The 25,500-nt window shown below is 28.8% G+C and overlaps 1 non-coding gene across 1 annotated transcript; it reads left to right on the top strand.

Moving 5' to 3' along the window:
* The first annotated feature begins 18,175 nt into the window (after positions 1–18,175).
* Trnai-aau lies at positions 18,176–18,249 on the top strand. Its single transcript has one exon. It is a non-coding gene; the product is annotated as a tRNA-Ile (tRNA).
* Positions 18,250–25,500: the final 7,251 nt, after the last annotated feature.

A 25,500-nucleotide genomic window follows, 5' to 3' on the forward strand; every position in this document is an offset into this window, starting at 1 on the left:
AAAGATTCCTTTTATAGGTTCTCATTTACTTTTAGCTTACTTCAAAGATCTCAATTTTTTATGAAATTTTCAGAGGTTGTCATGGATTTTTGTTCATATCTCCCTTATTTATAGAGCGATTTTGCTAATTTTAAACAGGAAACTTCTCGAATGCATGCCTGACGGAATTGTTAAAGATATGGATCCCAAAGATATCTGAAGACTTTAGCAAATACATTTCAACAAAGATACAGATAGACAGACGTACAATCAGACATAATCGTTAATCGTTTCCGCTATCTATAAGGACTCGGAAGATATATACTTTACAGGGTAGGAAAATTATAATACAGAAATAACAAACGGAAAGACAAACCTATATATACCCCTCTCACTATTTAGTACTATTTAGTAATGAAGTAGAAGTAATAAAGGAAAAAACTTAAATATGTATTTGCACAGAAAAAATTATCGGTAGTTTATTTTCAATTAACATGTTTTTCTCTTTCTTTAATTTTAATTTAAACAATTTTTTATTTGTCTTGATTATCTCATTGTTTAAAACCTAAGTTTAACTAACTTTTTTAATTGATTGAAAAAAATTTTCTGGCCAACTTTTCTATTTTAGCTTTTTTTAAATATTTTATTTTGATTTCTTATGCTAACAATGTTTATAATTCTTAAATAGTCAATAAGATTTTAGGCATATAATATTCAAGTTTCTTGACAATTTATAAAACACTTTATATGTTAAAATTTGATAATAAAGTGATATTTTTTGTAAATGCTCAACGCATTGTTTAAGGGTAAAGTATTCCTTTAACATTGTGAGTAATCAATTAATAATTTGATTGTTTTAATCATCAACTTAATTGGTTTTTCATAAATTTTCTACCAAACAACTAATTCATTTGATTAATAAATTAATAAAAAATTAGATATTATTTTTATTAAATATTTAATTTATACAATTAATGAATTAATCAATTTTAAATTTTGTTTCAATTATCGATATTAATTGTTCTGATTAATTCGATATTTGAAAAAAAAGTATGTTTTTTTAATTTTTTTACAAATTTGATAATTGATATCATCATTTTGGTGATAGGTGCAAAACTTGCTTGATACAATTATTTTGATAATTGAAACATATTTTCAGTTTTTTCTGTGTGTAAATATCCATTAAATTGAAACTTCTATTCACCAAAAATTATTTACAACATATCACATTATAATCTTTAAACAATTTCTCTTTTCTCCATTTCACATTATAAGTATAATATTTTAAATGCATTTCCTAATTGACATTTTAATACAATTATCAGTATTTTTTAGTTAAATATCAATAACAATGACTTTAACTGTATCACACAGCCAGCGTAAATTTCCCTAAACATCTTTAATTTTCATTCATTACAACAACTAACAGATATCGGTTTGAATACAAATTTTGCACAATACAGCTTTTTTTGATACCTAATCCTCCTCTTTCACTTACAATATTTTTGCATATAATTTATTATGTTTTCCCTGTTAGATAAAGAATATTAAATAAATTCCATATACTCGTACTACAACGTCAACAGCAGCAGCAACAAAAAAAAATACTGATTCAATTTCAATTAATTTAAAAAAATACCAAATAGTAGTAGTAAACAAAACACTATTCACATTTACACTCACTGGTGTAAAATAAGGGGGGCACAGTCAGTTAGTCAGTCACTCACTTACTTACTTATTCACTTACACTCACTCAAACAAACAACAACATATCACTACAAAATAACATCAACGACAACAATAATAAAGTGAAAATATTTATAAAAAAAATATGAAAAAATTTTTATAATAAAATACTACTGCTAGTTTCAAGATTTTGAGCGCCTGTCACAAATTGTGATATCAAAAAGAGAGGAATTGTTTGCAAACAAAGAACTGCAGCTACAGAACACAACAATAAATATTTTATCATAAAATTCCTTAAAGTAGAACTTTTATGTACGCATTTCCCATCCAAAAAACGGAAATTACCCCCTAATAGTGGGTGGTTGTGTGTACTTACACATTTAGATTTTTATCAATGATGATATTTTATCACATGTCTACTACAAAAGAAAACATCATCTTATCACATCGTCTGCATCATTATCATTGTAATCATTTTGCTAGGGATGCTTTGCTAGCGATATGAGCAACGGACAAACAAACAATTGATAATATTACTTCTATAATAATAATTGCAAAAATAAATATGATAAATTGTCACAAACATGTTTATGATAATTCATGCTAAATACCAGGCGTACAGACTCAATTGGCAAGTGTTTTTATTTAGACTTTTGAACACATACCGCACATGTGCGCAACAACAAGTGGAGTGGGAAGAGAAGTGAAAACGAGAAGAGAAAAAAGTAAAATAACAGTAACAGCAGTAGCCAGTAGTGTATTTTCCACAAAAACTGAAATAAAACTCAGCAAATATAATTTCAAAAAACTAAAGATTGTACGGGAGATGTTTTTTCTTGTGATTGTAGGGATAAGTTAGGGATTCAGTTCTAATAATACTGAGACAAATTTTCCAATTGTGTTTTAAGAGAGAGTTTTCTCTTCAAGCTTTTTTATGAAAAAAACTCAACAAAATTATCTAAAATATGGATTCTCCTCGTCTTTGGAGGCCAAGAACGAAACAAACCAAATTCCGGGGTCTATAAAATAGTCTATAGTATGGACTATAGAACAGTATGTAGTCTAGACTGTAGAACAGTCTGTAGTCGGGGCTGAAGAACAGTCTGTAGTCTGGACTATAGAGCAGTCTATAGTCTCGACTATAGAACATTCTATAGTCTGGACTATAGAATAGTCTACATTCTGGACAATAGAACAGTTTATAGTCTGGACTATGGAAACGTCTGTAGTATGGACTATAGAACAGTCTATAGTATGGACTATAGAACAGTCTATAGTCTGGACTATAGAACAGTCCAAAGTCTCGACTATAGAACAGTCTATAGTCTGGACTATAGGAAAGTCTATTATCTGGACTATAGGAAAGTCTATTATCTGGACTATAGAACAGTCTATAGTCTGGACTATAGAACAGTCTATAGACTGGACTATGGTACAGTCTATAGTCTGGACTATAGAACAGTCTATAGTCTGGACTATAGAACAGTCTATAGTCTGGACTATAGAACAGTCTATAGTCTGGACTATAGAACAGTCTATAGTCTGGACTATAGAACAGTCTATAGTCTGGACTATAGAACAGTCTATAGTCTGGACTATAGAACAGTCTATAGTCTGGACTACAGAACAGTCTATAGTCTGGACTATAGAACAGTCTATAGTCTGGACTATAGAACAGTCTATAGTCTGGACTATAGAACAGTCTATAGTCTGGACTATAGAAACGTCAGTGGTATAGACTATAGAAATGTCTGTAGTATGGACTATATGAATATCTGTAGTATGGACTATAGAACAGTCTATAGTCTGGACTATAGAACAGTCTATAGTCTGGACTATAGAACAGTCTATAGTCTGGACTATAGAACAGTCTATAGTCTGGACTATAGTAACGTCAGTGGTATAGACTATAGAAATGTCTGTAGTATGGACTATATGAACATCTGTAGTATGGACTATAGAACAGTCTATAGTCTGGACTATAGAACAGTCTATAGTCTGGATTATAGAAACGTCAGTGGTATAGACTATAGAAATGTCTGTAGTATGGACTATATGAATATCTGTAGTATGGACTATATGAATATCTGTAGTATGGACTATATGAATATCTGTAGTATGGGCTATGGAACAGTCTATAGTCTGGACTATAGAACAGTCTATAGTCTGGACTATAGAACAGTCTATAGTCTGGACTATAGAACAGTCTATAGTCTGGACTATAGAACAGTCTATAGACTGGACTATAGAACAGTCTATAGTCTGGACTATAGAACAGTCTATAGTCTGGACTATAGAACAGTCTATAGTCTGGACTATAGAACAGTCTATAGTCTGGACTATAGAAACGTCAGTGGTATAGACTATAGAAATGTCTGTAGTATGGACTATATGAATATCTGTAGTATGGACTATAGAACAGTCTATAGTCTGGACTATAGAACAGTCTATAGTCTGGACTATAGAACAGTCTATAGTCTGGACTATAGAACTGTCTATAGTCTGAACTATAGAACTATCTATGGTCTGGACTATAGAACTGTCTATGGTCTCGACTATAGAACTGTCTATGGTCTAGATTATAGAGACTGTCTGTGGTCTGGACTATAGAACTGTCTGTGGTCTGGACTATAGAACTGTCTATAGTCTGGCATATAGAACTGTCTATAGTCTGGCATATAGAACTGTCTATGGTCTGGACTATAGAGCTGTCTATAGTCTGGACTATAGAGCTGTCTATAGTCTGGATCATAGCACTGTCTATGGTCTGGACTATAGAACTGTCTATAGTCTGGACTATAGAACTGTCTACAGTCTGGACTATAGAACTGTCTATAGTCTGGAGTATAGAAGTGTCTATAGTCTGGACTATAGAGAAGTCTATAGTCTGGACTATAGAGAAGTCTATAGTCTGGACTATAGAACTGTCTACAGTGTGGACTATAGAACTATCTACAGTCTGGACTATTGACTTCAAAATGACATATAAATTATTAAAAACATACCCGGATCTGTTGTGATGTCATATATTTAAAGAATAAGTTAAAACAAACTCTTTATTTAAAGATAATTAGATATTTAAAAGACATTTTTTACTCACTGTTAATTAAAATAGTCACCATTTCTTCAAATTAATATATTTAATAATTTTATATTTTTATTACCTGCAATTAAATAAGAAGAAATTTAATAGTTAATAAATTAAAATTATGAAATTAAAAATTATAAGTATTTTTTGTAATGTTAAACTATTACAATTTTCAAATAATAATCTTTATCCTTTTCAAAACTGTAAAAACTTTTTCCTGTTCACACTTTTCTTCAAACGATACTTTGTTATGGAAAAAAGGCAGTAACCATACATAGAAGCAAAAATACTTATATACAAACTGACTCAATCATAAGTAAAATACTGGAAAACAACACAACAAAAGTATAAATGTTGGTAGTTTGTATTTATTTCTACATTCAGACAGACAGACATACAAACGGACACACTTACACACACCTTCCTCTCTGGTTTCGCAAAAGGCATCATGTTATGGATCATCAGAGTAAAAAAAATTATAAATATTTTTATATGTACGACAACAACAAGTAAACCACCAACTAACCAAACAGCCCAGTCTACCAGTCAGTTATATGCCTTCCCATCTATTTGTGGGTAGTGGGGTGTTGCCCCTTCAATAAAAAAAAATTGTTCAACGAAAAAAAAAAATCAACGTTGTATATGATGACAGTGAAATAAAATACACTTGCTGCCTGGTTGTTGGCTGTTTAGTTTTTGCAAAATGATGTTTTACTTTTTATGAAAAAAAAAACAGCACAAACTATAATAATCACAACTAACAGCAGCAGCAGAAACAGAATGACGGACCAACAGACACACACAGTGGCAAAACTTATCAACTTGTATGGCAAGTTATGAGGAGGCGCCGTCAGTACTTTATTCTAGACAAACTGACTGTCACACTGATTGTCATTCCTTTATAGCGTCATATGGGCGGAAAGACGGACGCATAAACAGACACACAATCTGAATACAGATGAAAGCAAAAATTTACAATGACACAAACGAAATGACAAAACAAATCAAACAACAAATGAAAGTTTAAATGCAAACATAAAAATAATTTTATTTATTGATGAGAAGAAAAATAAAAATATCACATAAAACCACCAACTTTTTTTTAAATGGAACTGAAACCGATTTCTTTTAATATCACAAGAACTTATCTTATTGGTAATGTTCTTAATGTAAAGGGAATCCTTCTATAAACAATTTTGGTTTGAAGAAAATGTCTACAAAAAGATTTATAGAAAATATTTGCAAATATTCTCTTTTTATATATGTTTTTTGCGAAATTCTCTATTTATAGAACAGTTTTTTAAGGAAGTATAAAAAATATAAAAAATTCTCTTCTTTTAGGACATTTGTAAAAAAAATCATTGTTTATAGGAAAATTTCTTTTTTTATAGAAAATTTTCGAACAAACTTTTCTTTTTATGGAAAATTTTCGAGCAAACTTCTGTTTTCATAAAATTTTTTGAGCAAACTTCTACTTTTTTAGAGAAATTTATCTTTTTTATAAAAAACTTTCTTTTCTATAGAAAATTTTCGACAAAATTCTAGAAAATTCTCTTTCCTATAGAATTTTTCGACGAAATTATTTTTCTATAGAAAACTCTCACCAAAATTCTCTTTTTATAGAAAACTCTCAACAAAATTCTCTTTTCTATAGAAAATTTTCCAAAAATTCTCCTTTCATAGAACAATTTCGAGAAAATTCTCTTTTCATAGAACATTTTCGAGAAAATTCTCTCTTCTATAGAAAATTTTTGAGAAAATTCTATTTTCGATAGAAAATTTTTTAGAAAATTCTCTCTTCTATAGAAAATGTTCGACAAAATTCTCTTTTCTATAGAAAATTTTCGACAAAATTCTTTTTTATATAGAAAATTTTCGACAAAATTCTCTATTTATTGGGAATTTTCAACAAAATTCTCTTTTTATAGAGAATTTTCAACAAAATTCTCTTTTTATAGAGAATTTTCAACAAAATTCTCTTTTTATAGAGAATTTTCAACAAAATTCTCTTTTTATAGAGAATTTTCAACAAAACTCCAGTTTTATAGAAAATTTTCGAGAAAATTCTCTTTAAAAAAAATCGAAAAAATTCTCTTTTTAATGGAAATTTTTTTTCGGTAGAAAATTTTTTAAGAAAATTCTCTTTTTATAGAAAAATTTCGTTAAAAATTCTCTTTTTATAGAAAATTTTCTTCAAAAATTCTCTCTTTTCGAAAAAATTCTCTTTTTATACAAAAATTTCGTAAGAGGTTTTCTTTTTATAGAAAATTCTATTCTATCTATTTTTATAGAAAATTATCGTGAAAAATTCTCTTTTTATAGAAAATTTTCGAAAAAAAAATATCTCTTTTATAGAAAATTTTCGTGAAAAATTTTCTTTTTATAGAAAATTCTCGAAAAAAATTCTCTTTTTATAGAAAATTTTTGAGCCAAGTTCCCTTTATAGAAAAAATTTCCGAGAAAAGTTCTCTTTTTATAAACATTTTTTGAAAAAAGAGAAATCTTTCGAAAAAAAATCTCTTTTTAAGAAATCTTTTGAAAAATTCCCTTTTTATATAAAATTTTCGAACTTACTTCTCTTTTGAAAGAAAATTTTCGAGCAAACTTTACTTTTTTATAGAAAATTTTCCACATAATTCTCTTTCAATAGAAATTTTTGCAAAAATCTCTATTTATAGGCAATTTCCTCAAAATTATAGAAAATTTTGTCAAAATATCTCTTTATATCGAAAATATTGTTAAAATTTTCTATTTATAGAGCTCGAACAAATAATTACTCTCTTCTCTATTCTAATAATTCTGCCAAATACAAGTAATTTATCCTTATTTCTCATACTCCCAACAACTCAATTAAGTGCCATGTATCATGCACAAATGTCTTAAATTCATTTAATTTGTGCACAGTTGTTGTTATTAATAAGCTGAATTCCCATTCTCATACTTAAATGTCATAATTTCTCTCCGAACTCTCATACCAAAGATATACATTTTTAATAATTTTAATGTCCATTTGAAATGTCAGTCACGCAATAAGAAGAGGCAGCAAGCAACAAAAGCAACATGAAACATAAAAATTCAAATTTACGCATCTTGGTAAAAAAAAGTCCGGTTTTATGAATTTGTTATTAAAGAAGTTTTTATTTTTCTTTCACACACAAGTTGATACTGATGTAAAAAGAATGTTGTTTGTGGCATTTCTTGTTTCGGTTTTCTGCAGGTTTCAGCAACTTGCAGCAACTAAACAGAAGTTTTTTTTTGTTTGTTCTCTGGCTGGTTACTTGTATCTAGACCAAGTTAGCAAAAATTAAAAAAGAACAAAAAGAAAAGTTTGTCGTTCATTGTTTTTTTTTCGCTGTTTGTTTTATAAATTTTCTTTATATTTTTATAATTTTTGTTGTAGTGCTGGTTAGTTTCTACTACCAGGCTTTCAGAATTCTAAGTTTTATAAAATGTTTGCTTTTTAAATTGCTGCTGCTGCTGCTTTAAATGCTGTTGTTGTCGTTACTAATACTGCTGCTATTTCAGTGAGTTTCATTTTTCGCATTTTTATTTGATTTTTTTCTTTCTTCTGAATATAAAACTTGATAGCAGCAGGAAAAAGGTATGTATCGTCAAGTATGTATGTATGTATGTATAAATGTTGTACATACAATATTTATTAATTTATATACATAGATGTGCACAATACTTTGCTACTTATGTTTGTTTGTTTGAAATAGAAAAATGTATAGCATGTTGTTTATAAACATTTAATCAGTGTGAAATTACAGCTCACAAATTGTTTAAAAAATATTTAATGTATAAGCAACCCTTAAATGATTCCCGGTGAAAGGTGCCAATAAACTTTGTAGGGGAAACATTTTGTGTTTAGGGAGGATTGTATTGATGAAATTACAAAGCATCTTAAGCGAAAAAGGGAGTATTTATGTTAAAAGATGAAAGTTAAGGTTTTTGTGTAAAAAATACTTTTTGCCTTAAAACTTTAAAAACATTTCATCTCACTACAATTTTCCATAAAAATGTTTAATAAATTTTATAGAAAATTTTTTCAAAAATTTCTATCTGAAAAAACTTTCAATAAAATTTCTTAAAAAAATTTATCGAAAATTAAATTAAAATTTTATTTTCTAAAAATTTTATCAGAAATGTGTTACATTCAAACAGAAAACATTCGATCAGTTTTTTTTATTCTAGAAGAAACTTTCCATAAGTTTTCTAATCAACAGAAAATATTCGATAAGTTTTCTATTCTGTAAAAAGCTTTCGATATGCTTTCTATAACATAGAAAACTTTCGCATAGTTTTTCACTCTAAAAGAAACTTTCCATAAGTTTTCTATTCGACAGAAAACATTCGATAAGTTTTCTATTCTCCAAAAAGCTCATAATAAGCTTTTTATTATATAGAAAACTTTTAATCAGTTTTTTGTTCTAGAAGAAACTTTTGATACATTTTCTATTCTGTAAAAAGCTTTTGATAAGCCTTCTATTTCATAGTCAACTTTCGAAGCCATTTTTATTCTACAAAAAACTTTCTTTAAGCTTTCTATTCTATATTATGTGCAGAATAAGCATATATTACATAGAAAACTTTTGACCAGTTTTTTTTATTCTAGATGAAACATTCAATAAGCTTTCTATTCTATATAAAACTTTCTATAATTTTATAAATTCTTTAAAAAGCTTTCCATAACTTACAAAAATGTTTGACCAGATTTTTATTCTAGAAGAAACTTTCTGTAAAAAGCTTCCGATAAGCTTTCTGTTACATAAAAAACTTTCGACCAGTTTTTTTCTTAAAAAAAACTTTTAAAAAGTTTTGTATTCTACAGGAAACATTCGAGAAGTTTTCTATTATGTTAAAAGCTCTCAGTAAGCTTTCTAGTTTTGACTAGTTTTTTATTATAAAAGAAACTTTCAATAAGCTTTTTGTCTACAGAAAACTTTCTATAACTTTTTTATACTTTAAAAAGCTTTCGATAATATACAACATTTTTACAAGATTTTTATTCTGAAATCTAGAATAAACTTTATGTAAAAAGCTTTCTATAAGCTTTCTGTTACATAAAAAACTTTCGACCAGTTTTTTTCATTAGAAGTTTTATGTTCTACAGGAAACATTCGATAAGTTTACTATTCTATATTCGGTTTTATTCTAAAAGAAATTTTCAAAAAGCTTTCTTTTCTCTAGAAAACTTTCTACAAAAGCCAGCTTTCGATAACATACAAAACTTTTGACCAGATTTTTATTCTAGAAGAAATTTTCCATAAGTTTTCTATTCGATAAGTTGTCTTACATGTAAAAAGCTTTTGATAAGCTTTGTCAAACAGCTTTGATAAAAAATTCTCGATATAATAAATTCTCTCAAAAAAATTTTCTTAAAATCTAATATTTACTAAAAAATTGAAATGATTTTATGTTTAAAATATATCACTTCTTATAGAAAATTTCCCTTCTTCTAAAATTTCTCTCATAACTTTCAAAAAGTTGACATCACTGTTTGCCACACGCTGAGTTTGTGCATTCCATGCTTTATAATTTAAATGCATTAATCTAAATGACAAGATACGACATTAAATAAATGTTATATTTATTAAGTAAATTGCAGTAATCATATAAAATATATTAAATAAAAATAAATCATATTAAAAACAACATGATAATAACAACTAAAACGTGAGGTCTATAAGAGACAAGAGACCAAAAAGAATTCTAAATAATTTAAACAATAGATAATACTAAAAACAAAACAAAAATGAACAAAAGCCGAAAAAAAAACTTAAGACAGCAAAAAAAGATGAGTTTTGAATAGATAGCAATATTAAACAAATCCCCGAAACAAAATTTACTAAATCCCCCTAAAAAAAAAAACAATATAAAATTAATTGTTTTTTTGTTTCCTAACAAAATGACTAAATTAATTGTTTTTCGGTTTCTTTGCATCAGTCTATTTTATTAAATTGGGTCATCTGTAATTTTCAAGATTAACTCCTCCTTTCATTTAAATAGTCTAGAGACAAACTGTCGTCATTTGAGCCTTATATGGTTAAAAAACAATTACCATAACAATTATTATTTAGACAGAGAGGGTATTATTTTTATCATTATTGAATGTTTTTGCTTTTTTGTATTTGTTAGTGATAGGAAACACCCTCGTAGTGTCTACTTACATATGAATATTGGCAATGTATGTCTAGAAATAATAATTTGTGTGCGACTAAAAGTTTTTGTTATTATGAAACTGTTAAGTGGTTTAAATGGATTATAGGCGAATTTCGAATACTCTTCATAGTTAATGAAAATAATCTGAAAAAAAATCCTAAGCGACAATTATCTATGAAACAATTTGAAACTAAATACTGAAATTTGCTATGAGAAGAGAATTTTCTCAAAAATTCCTATAAAAATAAAAATTTCTCGAAAATTTTCTATAAAAAGAAGAATTTTCATGAAAAATTTCTCTACAAGGAGAATTATTTCCAAAATTATCTATAAAAAGAGAATTTTCTTTAAAATAAGAATTTTTTACGAAAATTTTCAATAAAAAGAGAATTTTTTCGAAAATTACCAAAATTGTCTATAAAAAGATTATTTTCTCTAAAATTTTCTATAAAAAGAGAATTTTGTCGAATATTTTCATTAAAAATATAATTTTTCACGAAAATTTTCTATAAAAAGAGAATTTTGTAGAAAAATTTGTATAAAAAGAAAATCTTTCACGAAAATTTTCTATAAAAAGAGAATTTTGTCGAAAATTTTCTATAAAAAGAGAATTATTTCGAAAATTATCTATAAATAGAGAAAATTTTCTTTAAAAATAGAATTCTCTCGAAAATTTTCTATAAAAATAGAACTTTTTCGAATATTTTCTATAAAAAGAAAATTATTTCGAAAATTATCTATAAAAAGAGGACTTTCTCGAAAATTGTCTATAAAAGAGGACTTTCTGGAAATTTTCTATAAAAAGAGTTTTTTTACGAAAATTTTTTATAAAACGAAAATTTCGTCGCAAATTTTTCAAAAAAAAAGAGAATTTTTCACGAACATTTTCTATAAAAAAAGAATTTTTATCGAAAATTTTTTATCAAAATAGAATTATTTCGAAAATTTTCTATAAAAAAAGAATTATTTCTAAAATTATCTATAAAATTTCGAAAATTTTCTATAAAAAGATAATTTTCTCCAAAATTTTCTATAAAAAGATAATTTTTTCCAAAATTTTCTATAAAAAGAGAATTTTCTCGAAAATTACCAAAATTTTTTATAAAAAGAGAATTTTCTCCAAAATTTTCTATAAAAAGAGAATTTTGTCGAATATTTTCATTAAAATTATAGTTTTTCACGAAAAATTTCTATAAAAAGAAAATCTTTCACGAAAATTTTCTATAAAAAGAGAATTTTGTCGAAAATTTCTATAAAAAGAGAATTATTTCGAAAATTATCTATAAAAAGAGAAAATTTTCTTTAAAAATAGAATTTTCTATAAAAATAGAACTTTTTCGAATATTTTCTATAAAAAGAGAATTATTTCGAAAATTATCTATAAAAAGACGACTTTCTCGAAAATTGTCTATAAAAAGAGGACTTTCGAAAATTATCTATAAAAAGAGAACATTCTGGAAAATTTTCTATAAAAAGAGATTTTTTCGAGAAAATTTTCTATTAAAAGAGAATTTTTCACGAAAATTTTCTATAAAAAGAGAATTTTTCACGAAACTTTTCTATAAAAAAAAGAATTTTATTAAAAAAAACAGAATTTTCTCGAAAATTTTCTATAAAAAGATAGTTTTTTGATAATATTCTGTTAAAAAACATGTTACACACAGAAAAAGGATCGATTGGAAATCGACTGCTATGATAAATATTTAGTTATATTAATTAAAATTTTATAGCTGTTATTGAAAGACTGTAAAATTAACTGATTTTCTATATTCAGTACTAAAACAACATAATTATAATCGAATTGTGTTTTTAACAATTTCCAAATCAATAATTTGAACTGAATTGTATCGGTTATTACATTCATTTGTGAATTCAGTAAATGAAACAGACTTTTATTTAGAATTAAAACGTAAGAACATCAGATATTAGTCGCTGCAACCGAAAAATAGTAAAAAGTAAAAAATATTGAGCACTGCAACCAATTATCAATTGACAAAATTATTTAAAATTTAATAACGGTTAAAGGGACCAAATTCGATGTTCACAACCAATAAATTGGTAATAATAGTTGACGTATATAAAAATAAATAAAATACAAAGAATTTATAATTAAAAAAACGAATTACATTTAAAGATTCATTAATGCGGAAAAATCGGACAAAAAAGGTAATGTTTAATATATGTTATGTCTTATAATTTATTTTGTGATATTTTCTTATAAGTTTTAATAATTTTACAGCTGCGGAAAGGCGTGGAAAGGTAATACTTCTTTGGACATGTTAGACAGGCAAAGAAATGATGAAAGCAAAATCCTTGGCACATAAACATAGCGTTTATCATCAAATTATCAAAACTAAAGGGGAAAGCTGTATTTTTATATATATAAATAAGTTTTGTAAGTTTATACAGATTCATATTTTTTGTAAATATTGTAAATAAAATGAAATGTATTTTAAAATACACAAAGTCCACAAATTGGTTTTCAGTAAGAAATTATTCAGTTGCAAATACCAATAATTTCAATCCGTATTTCCGAATAATAAACAAAAATAGTTGTGTACACCATATATACAGTAATAGTAACCGAATTTTTCAATAATTACAATCGAATTTTAGTATAGTTGCTAGAACCTACTGAATTCGATTGGAAACAAGTTCGGTTATCACAACGAATCTGTTTTCTCTGTGTAGTCGTCGTAAAACTGTAGGGCTTTAAAAATTCGTGTATTACTAGAAGTTAATATTGAAGATATAAACATTTTGATTGATTACTTTTTCAATCAAAACAGAAATATTTAATACGAAACACTCCCTTAAAATTTCATACACAAATGAATCCCATACAAAAATCATAATATTTATAAAATCGCATTTTGCTCGAAACCAACAAAAAAAAAACAACAAAAATATTTGAGTTTTTGCAACTGTGATAATTTTGTTTAGATAAGAAACTTGTAAACATTAAATTATATTTTGATCTATTTAAGTAAATCTTTTTTCGTTCTCTTATAAAAATAACACACAAATGGTTAAGTATTCAGAAAAAGGAAAAAAATACAAAAGCCTACAAATATAAATTTAAACAATTGTTTTTTTCTGGTGGCATTAAATGGGATTTGCAAATTATTTACAAAACTTTTATTTTTCGCTATAATCTTTTTGGCAACAACAACAATAAAAAAGAAATTAAATAATATACATATGATTACATCCCACAACGATTTTAATCATTTTTATTTTATGTGTTCTTATAAATTGATGAAAACTGGATTAATTTAGCTTAAATAAAATGTATTTAAGTTTGTTTTTATACAATACTTTTGTTGTGTAGTTTCAACAATAGTTTTACGCAATTGTTAAAATGTTTTTACGAAAAATGTTCCTTTTTATATGGCTTTGCTTTTCATCTATTTTTGGCAACTGTGTCCGTGTGGGTGTTTAAATAAAGAAATGTTTTTATTTTTACTATTCTTGTGTTTATTACACAGTTATTTTGTCGCCAGTAATAATATTAATGAATGACATAATAATACATTATTAAAGGTGAGAGAAAAATACTATGTATAGCTTTTCATTACAAAATTGAATAGAGGTCATAATTACGATAAACTGTTCCTACAGACTCAAAATTTTCCTGTTTGTAACAACGATTAGACTAGACTATAGACTAGACTATAGACTAGAGTATAGACTAGACTATAGACTAGAGTATAGACTAGACTATAGACTAGAGTATAGACTAGACTATAGACTAGACTATAGACTAGACTATAGACTAGACTATAGACTAGAGTATAGACTAGACTATAGACTAGACTATAGACTAGAGTATAGACTAGACTATAGACTAGACTATAGACTAGACTATAGACTAGACTATAGACTAGACTATAGACTAGACTATAGACTAGACTATAGACTAGACTATAGACTAGACTATAGACTAGACTATAGACTAGACTAGACTAGACTATAGACTAGACTATAGACTAGACTATAGACTAGACTATAGACTAGACTATAGACTAGACTATAGACTAGACTATAGACTAGACTATAGACTAGACTATAGACTAGACTATAGACTAGACTATAGACTAGACTATAGACTAGACTATAGACTAGACTATAGACTAGACTATAGACTAGACTATAGACTAGACTATAGACTAGACTATAGACTAGACTATAGACTAGACTATAGACTAGACTATAGACTAGACTATAGACTAGACTATAGACTAGACTATAGACTAGACTATAGACTAGACTATAGACTATAGACTAGACTATAGACTAGACTATAGACTAGACTATAGACTAGACTATAGACTAGACTATAGACTAGACTAGACTAGACTATAGACTAGACTATAGACTAGACTATAGACTAGACTATAGACTAGACTATAGACTAGACTATAGACTAGACTATAGACTAGACTATAGACTAGACTATAGACTAGACTATAGACTAGACTATAGACTAGACTATAGACTAGACTATAGACTAGACTATAGACTAGACTATAGACTAGACTATAGACTAGACTATAGACTAGACTATAGACTAGACTATAGACTAGACTATAGACTAGACTATAGACTAGACTATAGACTATACTTACTAGGACTAGACTATAGACCTAGACTATAGACTAGACTATAGACTAGACTATAGACTAGACTATAGACCAGACTATAGACTAGACTATAGACTAGACTATAGACTAGACTATAGACTAGACTATAGACTAGACTATAGACTAGACTATAGGACTAGACTATAGACTAGACTATAGACTAGACTATAGACTAGACTATAGACTAGACTATAGGACTAGACTATAGACTAGACTATAGACTAGACTATAGACTAGACTATAGACTAGACTATAGACTAGACTATAGGACTAGACTATAGACTAGACTATAGACTAGACTATAGACTAGACTATAGACTAGACTATAGACTAGACTATAGACTAGACTATAGACTAGACTTAGACTAGACTATAGACTACTATAGACTAGACTATAGACTAGACTATAGACTAGACTATAGACTAGACTATAGACTAGACTATAGACTAGACTATAGACTAGACTATAGACTAGACTAGACTAGACTATAGACTAGACTATAGACTAGACTATAGACTAGACTACTAGACTAGACTATAGACTAGGACTATAGACTAGACTATAGACTAGACTATAGACTAGACTATAGACTAGACTATAGACTAGACTATAGATACTAGACTATAGACTAGACTATAGACTAGACTATAGACTAGACTATAGACTAGACTATAGACTAGACTATAGACTAGACTATAGACTAGACTATAGACTAGACTATAGCTAGACTATAGACTAGACTATAGACTAGACTATAGACTAGACTATAGACTAGACTATAGACTAGACTATAGACTAGACTATAGACTAGACTATAGACTAGACTATAGGACTAGACTATAGACTAGACTATAGACTAGACTATAGACTAGACTATAGACTAGACTATAGACTACTAGACTATAGACTAGACTATAGACTAGACTATAGACTAGACTATAGACTAGACTATAGACTAGACTATAGACTAGACTATAGACTAGACTATAGACTAGACTATAGACTAGACTATAGACTAGACTATGACTAGACTAGGACTATACTAGACTATAGACTAGACTATAGACTAGACTATAGACTATACTATAGACTAGACTATAGACTAGACTATAGACTAGACTATAGACTAGACTATAGACTAGACTATAGACTAGACTATAGACTAGACTATAGACTAGACTATAGACTAGACTATAGACTAGACTATAGACTAGACTATAGACTAGACTATAGACTAGACTATAGACTAGACTATAGACTAGACTATAGACTAGACTATAGACTAGACTATAGACTAGACTATAGACTAGACTATAGACTAGACTATAGACTAGACTATAGACTAGACTATAGACTAGACTATAGACTAGACTATAGACTAGACTATAGACTAGACTATAGACTAGACTATAGACTAGACTATAGACTAGACTATAGACTAGACTATAGACTAGACTATGGACTAGACTAAAAGAAAATTCTCCGCAAAAAGAGAATTTATAGAAAATTTGCAGCAAAAGCAGAATTTATCGAAAATTTTTCACGAAAAACAAATTTCTTGAAAATTTTAAAATACATAAAAAACCCAAAAAGTTTTCTAATTATTTGAAAAAAATGTGTAAAAAAATCCGAAATTCTAGAGAAAATGTAAGAAAAATTATCGTTCTATAACTTAAGTTCAACCCTCACATCTTCTAGAGCTCGTTAGCCGACTTAAATAGCCATTAAAAATTCAACTTAATCACAATTTGTCTCATTATCTTTATCACAGTATGCATTACAAATTGTATCTACATTGTTTTTAATGTATGCAATTTTGCGGGTAATTGAGTTGTTATAATATGGAAAACCTCATCATTATCATTATTATAGGAAACAATAAAATGAAACTAAAAATACAACTATTTTATTTCATTTCATTGCATTTAATTTAATATTAATATTCATATAATTGCAAATGCAGACTGACAGACAAACCGACCGACAGACAGACAGACAGACAAGTGCTAATTGCAATGCGTGCAGACAGAGGGTAGAGGAATTTGTCAAGTCATTTAAATAGATACGAGAATAAAGAAAATAGAAAAAACAAATGTAAATTATAATACTAATACGAAAACTTTAAAATAAAATTCATAAAAAAAGAAATTGTAAATTATAATTTTTTTAAAAAAATTGCACAATAAGTTTTTCAAAAGTTCATTTAGATTGGCGAATTTAATTATATTAGAAAACGTAAAACAAGCATGCAATAACATGATTGAACAAAAATAATAAAGTTTTTTATTAAAAATTTAAATTTAGCAAAAATTATTTTATATTGTTATTTTATAATCTCTACATCTATCCCCTAGACAAAGTGTCGCTACCCTGTTGAAACGATTAGAATGCGTAACTTATACAAATTGATTAAATTTATTTAATCATAAACCTTTGTTGACATTTTTTATTACATACTGAGCCATAAAATTTATTATAATTTGTTTATTTTATAATTCAAATAACACTAAATAAAAAAAAATATTTTTTCTTATCACTTACTTTTGTGTTCTAAAAATACTCACACATATAGAACACATACTAAAACATAAGTGAAAATGTAATGTCTGACAACGTGGCCCATTAGCTCAGTTGGTTAGAGCGTCGTGCTAATAACGCGAAGGTCGCGGGTTCGATCCCCTCATGGGCCAATAAACTTTTTTTTGGTTTTTTAATTACTTTTTTAAATTTTTAAAAAATTTAACTTTTTATTTATATTTTTTCGATAATTTAATTAAATTTTGCTAAAGGTAGAAAATATTCTTTATACTATACTGCATATTTGACAAATACAAAATAACAACAATAACAAAGCTGCTACGGAAATGTGACATTTTTAAAATGGAAATGAAAAGAGCAAAAATATAAATAAACAAAATAAATGGAGACACAAAAAAAAACCAATAACTGACATTGATTACGGTATAGTATAATCATTTAAATGTGTATTCAAAAATACACTATTGAAACCCTTTAGTTCGTACGGGTGACAATATGTGTCCCATAACATATGTAAGTACTTTCAAATATTTGAAGTCATTTGACTTCCCTTTATATTTTACTGATTCAATTAAAGACTTCTTTCTATCTACTTTACTCTTTTATGATCTATATGTACATCTAAGACCCGCTTAAACATCAAGAGTCAATTACGGACTACTGCTGGAGTATGCCACCAGTGACTGTAGTGGTCCCATTATCCTAGACTGTTAAACTCCATATAATGATCAGTCAGCAACTTTCACAGACCAAAATACTACTTTCTCTAGTAAATTCAACGATCTAAGCCCTCAGCGACATTTACAGATTCATAAAGACATATACTCGAAAATACCACTCCCTAGACCTTTTAAGAAACCAGAACAGAGGGAACTCATTCCGTTGCATTAGATGTGGGACTCTTATCAGCTCTAAAATAAAAGCATTCGACAATTTTGGGCTCCTTAAAATCTGTATTATGGTCATAAAGACACATACTCGAAAATACCACTAAACCACTCACTAAACCTTTTGGGAAACCAGAACAGAGGGAACTCATTAAGTTGCATTAGATGTCGGACTCTTGTCAGCCCTAAATTAAAAGCTTTCCCAATTATGATAACATAAAGTAATTCATTACATAGTCAATTACTTGTATTGTATAATTGAGAAATAACGAATTACAATTATTTGTAATTGGAATTGAAGTTTTTCTAATTACAATTACTTGTAATGTGTAACTGAACAATATCCAATTACAATTATTTGTATTCTAATTGAAGTTTTGCCAATTACAATTACTTGTAATTTGCATTAGGTATTATTAATTACAATAACATTTAATTATAAGTAGATAAATTCACAGTCCCTCCTATTTTCCAACCCTTCAATTTCAATTGGCAAAACTTCCATTATAATTACTTCAAGTGTAATTGAAAATGTAATCACCAGCCAAGCCTGGCACTTGTAATACCTCTTTAACCCGGGATTGCGACAACATCAAGTAGCGGGAATTAATCATAATAACACAAACTGGGAGTTGTGCCACTTTGGTGGCTAAATGAGATTGAACATCGCTTAGAAAGTCGGTACTGTCTGAGATGTTATGAGAAAGTATCGGCTGTATGATTCTTCACAGCGAACAAAAACTATAAAATTTATAATTTGTATTTATATGCCAAATGGTTCGTTAGACAATTGGTACGTTGAAATCTCGAAGAATAGCAGGGAAGCCTATTCAAAATTCAAATAGATTATACAACGCTGACCGATCACGGAATAATACAGAATTTATTTTGAGGAATTGTATCGAGACTTGCACCTTCTTTAGAAAAGAAGAACATTTCACTCGTTTGATATCTGAACTTAGGATTATTTCGAAGAGGACCCTAATGTTGAAACCAATCTTCAGTTTATTAGTTAAGAATATATACCAGCGCAAAATAACTCAAATTTTTTCGCAGAAATCTATGAAGCAGGGTCTTCAAAAGTTTGACCTCTTAGTTTACATTATCTTAGGTGCCGGTCAGATCGTCAACAACAATATTGCCTCTATATTATAAATCAAGAATTAAGTTCTCTTCAAAGTCATAATTAGATATATAAGAACTTTTTTACAAAAGACCAAACATTATATTCCCGTGAAATTTGTTGAGCGCATATTCAGACGAATCTGTGAAACGGGGCCATTAGAAGTTTAGCCTCTCTAATCAACAATATCACACGGATTGACCTTTTAAGATGTGACAAGATTTAGAAGGGTCAACAGTATTAAAATTATCTCTAACTAAATCTGTCATGACATGGTGTCTATTGTATAAAGTTCCGTGAAATTTGTTGACCAAAATCAGATGGATCTCTGAAGTGGGCTTTAGCTTTGCTCTCTAATCCACGATACATTTCGGATTATATAGACCTTTAGATGTGACAATGTTTAGAGGTATTAAAGCTTGATGCTTATACTGTTATCAGAAGTCCAAGAGAGCAAGATTACATAAAGTCTCTAGAATACTAAAGACTGGTGAATGTCACTTAGGACAACCATAAGTTAAAGCTGTAAGGTCTTAGCAATATGCAATACAAGTATTCATAGCTATATGATCGACAGGGTTGTCTTAATAAAATATTGCATTTGACACGAGTGTCGGTGGAGAAGTCCATTTAATGTTGGACTCTAAAGCAAACAGAACCCAGCCAAAAACTCTGTAATGACTAGTACTTACACAACTAATTACCATCTGCATTAATTGATTCCGCCCTAACAACTTTTTTTACAAAAAGGAAATCGTTTTTGGTGACAACCATTATTTGACGCATAATAAAATAAATATGAGCTAGACAGCGAACTAACAAACAAGACGACCGACCAGGTTCGTATTCTATGAGAGCAATTTCTTGCACGTAAAGCAAAACAAACATAAGAATGTACAACTTTTGCAATTGCTTATTTAAGTAGTTATTTGTAAGAAGTACTTGTCTCTAATGTTATAACCGTGTGGTCAGTTGAAATGCTAGCGAATTGTTTTGCTTTCTAACTCATTACTTTTCATATAAGTTTTTACTTTTGAAGCTAGTGAAAAAAGAAGAAGGTCCAATTAAGAAACTAAGAATTACTTAACATTTTTGACTAATTTCCAAACTGCCGTCCTATTTTCCAACATGTATCTATACAAATGTTTACTCACATTAAAGTACATAAAAAACAAGTAAGAAATTATAGTCGGGCGAGGCCGACCATATAATACCCTACACCTTTGACAAAAATATAATGTGATTTAGTTGCTAGGTGAAATAATGGACCGATGTAAACCATTTTCAATAGGCTTCGTCTACGATACCATAAAAGATCATGTGCCAAATTTCATTGAATTATCTCCAAAATTGCGACCTGTAGTTTGATTACAATTTTTAAAAGCCCTATTCGGGGGTTCAGTTGTATGGGGGCTAGGTGAGACAATGGACCGATGTTAACCATTTTCAATAGGCTTCATCTACGGTACCATAAAAGATCATGAGCCAAATTTCATTGAATTATCTCCAAAATTGCGACCTTTGGTTTGATTACAAGTTTTAAAAGCCCTATTCGAGGGGTTCAGTTGTATGGGGGCTAGGTGAAATAATGGACCGATTGTAACCATTTTCAATAGGCTTCGTCTACGATACCATAAAAGATCATGTGCCAAATTTTATTGAATTATCTCCAAAATTGCGACCTGTGGTTTGATTACAAGTTTTAAAAGCCCTATTCGGGGGTTCAGTTGTATGGGGGCTAGGTGAAATGATGGACCGATGGTAACCATTTTCAATAGGCTTCGTCTACGATACCATAAAACATCATGTGCCAAATTTCATTGAATTATCTCCAAAATTGCGACCTGTAGTTTGATTACAATTTTTAAAAGCCCTATTCGGGGGTTCAGTTGTATGGGGGCTAGGTGAGACAATGGACCGATGTTAACCATTTTCAATAGGCTTCATCTACGATACCATAAAAGATCATGTGCCAAATTTCATTGAATTATCTCCAAAATTGCGACCTGTAGTTTGATTACAAGTTTTAAAAGCCCTATTCGAGGGGTTCAGTTGTATGGGGGCTAGGTGAAATAATGGACCGATGTAAACCATTTTCAATAGGCTTCGTCCCTGGGACAATAGAAGATCATGTACCAAATTTCATTGAATTATCTTCAAAATTGCGACCTGTAGTTTGATTACAAGGTTTACATGGACGGACGGACGGACGGACACAGCTAAATCGACTCAGAAAATGATTCTGAGCCGATTGGTATACTTTAAGGTGGGTATAGGACCAATATTATTGTGCGTTACAAACATCAGCACAAACCCAATATACCCTCCCCACTTAAGTGGTGTAGGGTATAAACACTTTTCATACGTTATACTACAACAATCTTACGAAGTACATACATAAATATTTCGTATGTTTGACATGTGTCATTATTTTGAATTTAAAGATGATTTCCGTTAAATAACATTTAACTGCCAGAAACGAGTGAACGAGTCATGGATAATAATAATGAATTATTTATTTATTTGTATTTGTGTGTATAAATGTTTGTCAAAAATATGTAAATATTTTTAGATTTTTGCTGGCCATTAGGCCAACAATAATGAATTATTGTGTTGAAAGAATTATTATGGTTATTTGACATTTAAAGAAGAAATAATAAACAAACATTAATAATACATACATACATATATAGAATACAGTACATATTTACTAAAATTGTATGCAAATTGATTATAAAAGATAATTGATTTTTCAGCAGACAAAAAGAAGTGAGATGTCTCTAAAAGGAAATTAATAAAAAGGGCTCAACACCAAATTCATTACAAGATTAATTTGGTTTAAAGATCTATTCCCAACGGATTTATTAAGTATAATTTTAATGTAAATTTAAAAATTTTTTTACAACCAAGGTAAATATTGGAAGTGTTATAAAAATTGTATAAATATCACGAAATACCTCACCTTTTTGTTTAAGTATTAAAATTTGACATGATTTATAATTATCCATAAATAGTTTTTGACACTTAATAGACATTTTCTGTTTGCTTATTAAAGAAAGGCGCAATATGTCTAAAAACAATGTTTTAATACCCTACACCACTATAGTGGGGAGAATACGTTTGTCCTTCTGTCTGTATGTCCGTCCGTCTGTCCGCCTGTCCATCTGTCTGTCTGTATGTATACCTTGTGCTCTTGCTATAGGTCGAAATTATATAATTTGATAAAATTTGGCACATACTCTTCTCTTGACCCAAGGAAGAATTTAATTCGGTTCATTATTTCGCCTAGTCTCCATACAACGGTAACTCCCGAAAAGAAAAATAATCAAAATTTTTAACACACTCGCGGGAGTAGAGTATCCATGCCATACTTGTTTCTTTAATAAATATTCTTGAATTTTCCCATGGGTTTTTTCTTTTTCTGTATGTATAGCTATTATTTATTAAATTACATTTTATGTGTTGTTTTGTACCTTTTACCCCTTTTTTGATGACCTCTATAACCTGCATTTATATTTTCCGTTTTTAGTTCTTGGTCATGCAATCTTTTTCGTTTATGCCTTTTGCATGTCTTTAAATATTTTTTTTTTTTTTTCAAAATAAGGGCTAAATTACATAAAACTATAAAATAATTTTTTGTTCAAATACATTGTTTTTTCCATTTTTTATTGTTGTTCTTTTTTACTAAATGCAAAATAATAATATGAATTTCAATGTCATGTGCATATGTGTTTAAAATACACAATAGAAATTGTAGATTAGGTTGTCCCTTAAGTAGTTTAAGAAACAATATCGATGAAATCCCCATTTAATTTTAATAATTTATTTTTAACACTTAGTCTATTTTTAACACTTAGTCTATAGTCTAGTCTATAGTCTAGTCTATAGTCTAGTCTATAGTCTAGTCTATAGTCTAGTCTTAGTCTAGTCTATAGTCTAGTCTATAGTCTAGTCTATAGTCTAGTCTATAGTCTAGTCTATAGTCTAGTCTATAGTCTAGTCTATAGTCTAGTCTATAGTAGTCATAGTCTAGTCTATAGTCTAGTCTATAGTCTAGCCTATAGTCTAGTCTATAGTCTAGTCTATAGTCTAGTCTATAGTCTAGCCAATAGTCTAGTCTATAGTCTAGCCAATAGTCTAGCCAATAGTCTAGCCAATAGTCTAGCCAATAGTCTAGTCTATAGTCAAGCCAATAGTCTAGCCAATAGTCTAGCCAATAGTCTAGTCTATAGTCTAGTCTATAGTCTAGTCTATAGTCTAGTCTATAGTCTAGTCTATAGTCTAGTCTATAGTCTAGTCTATAGTCTAGTCTATAGTCTAGTCTATAGTCTAGTCTAGTCTATAGTCTAGTCTATAGTCTATAGTCTAGTCTATAGTCTAGTCTATAGTCTAGTCTATAGTCTAGTCTATAGTCTAGTCTATAGTCTAGTCTATAGTCTAGTCTATAGTCTAGTCTATAGTCTAGTCTATAGTCTAGTCTATAGTCTAGTCTATAGTCTAGTCTATAGTCTAGTCTATAGTCTAGTCTATAGTCTAGTCTATAGTCTAATCTATAATCTAGTCTATAGTCTAGTCTATAGTCTAGTCTATAGTCTAATCTATAATCTAGTCTATAGTCTAGTCTATAGTCTAGTCTATAGTCTAGTCTATAGTCTAGTCTATAGTCTAGTCTATAGTCTAGTCTATAGTCTAGTCTATAGTCTAGTCTATAGTCTAGTCTATAGTCTAGTCTATAGTCTAGTCTATAGTCTAGTCTATAGTCTAGTCTATAGTCTAGTCTGTAGTCTAGTCTATAGTCTAGTCTATAGTCTAGTCTATAGTCTAGTCTATAGTCTAGTCTATAGTCTAGTCTATAGTCTAGTCTATAGTCTAGTCTATAGTCTAGTCTATAGTCTAGTCTATAGTCTAGTCTATAGTCTAGTCTATAGTCTAGTCTATAGTCTAGTCTATAGTCTAGTCTATAGTCTAGTCTATAGTCTAGTCTATAGTCTAGTCTATAGTCTAGTCTATAGTCTAGTCTATAGTCTAGTCTATAGTCTAGTCTATAGTCTAGTCTATAGTCTAGTCTATAGTCTAGTCTATAGTCTAGTCTATAGTCTAGTCTATAGTCTAGTCTATAGTCTAGTCTATAGTCTAGTCTATAGTCTAGTCTATAGTCTAGTCTATAGTCTAGTCTATAGTTTAGTCTATAGTCTAGTCTATAGTCTAGTCTATAGTCTAGTCTATAGTCTAGTCTATAGTCTAGTCTATAGTCTAGTCTATAGTCTAGTCTATAGTCTAGTCTATAGTCTAGTCTATAGTCTAGTCTATAGTCTAGTCTATAGTCTAGTCTATAGTCTAGTCTATAGTCTAGTCTATAGTCTAGTCTATAGTCTAGTCTATAGTCTAGTCTA

The sequence above is a fragment of the Lucilia sericata genome, unplaced genomic scaffold, assembly GCF_015586225.1.
Source record: "Lucilia sericata isolate MDLA Ls3-8-SP2 unplaced genomic scaffold, ASM1558622v1 Contig005902F_arrow, whole genome shotgun sequence".
NCBI lineage: Eukaryota > Metazoa > Arthropoda > Insecta > Diptera > Calliphoridae > Lucilia > Lucilia sericata.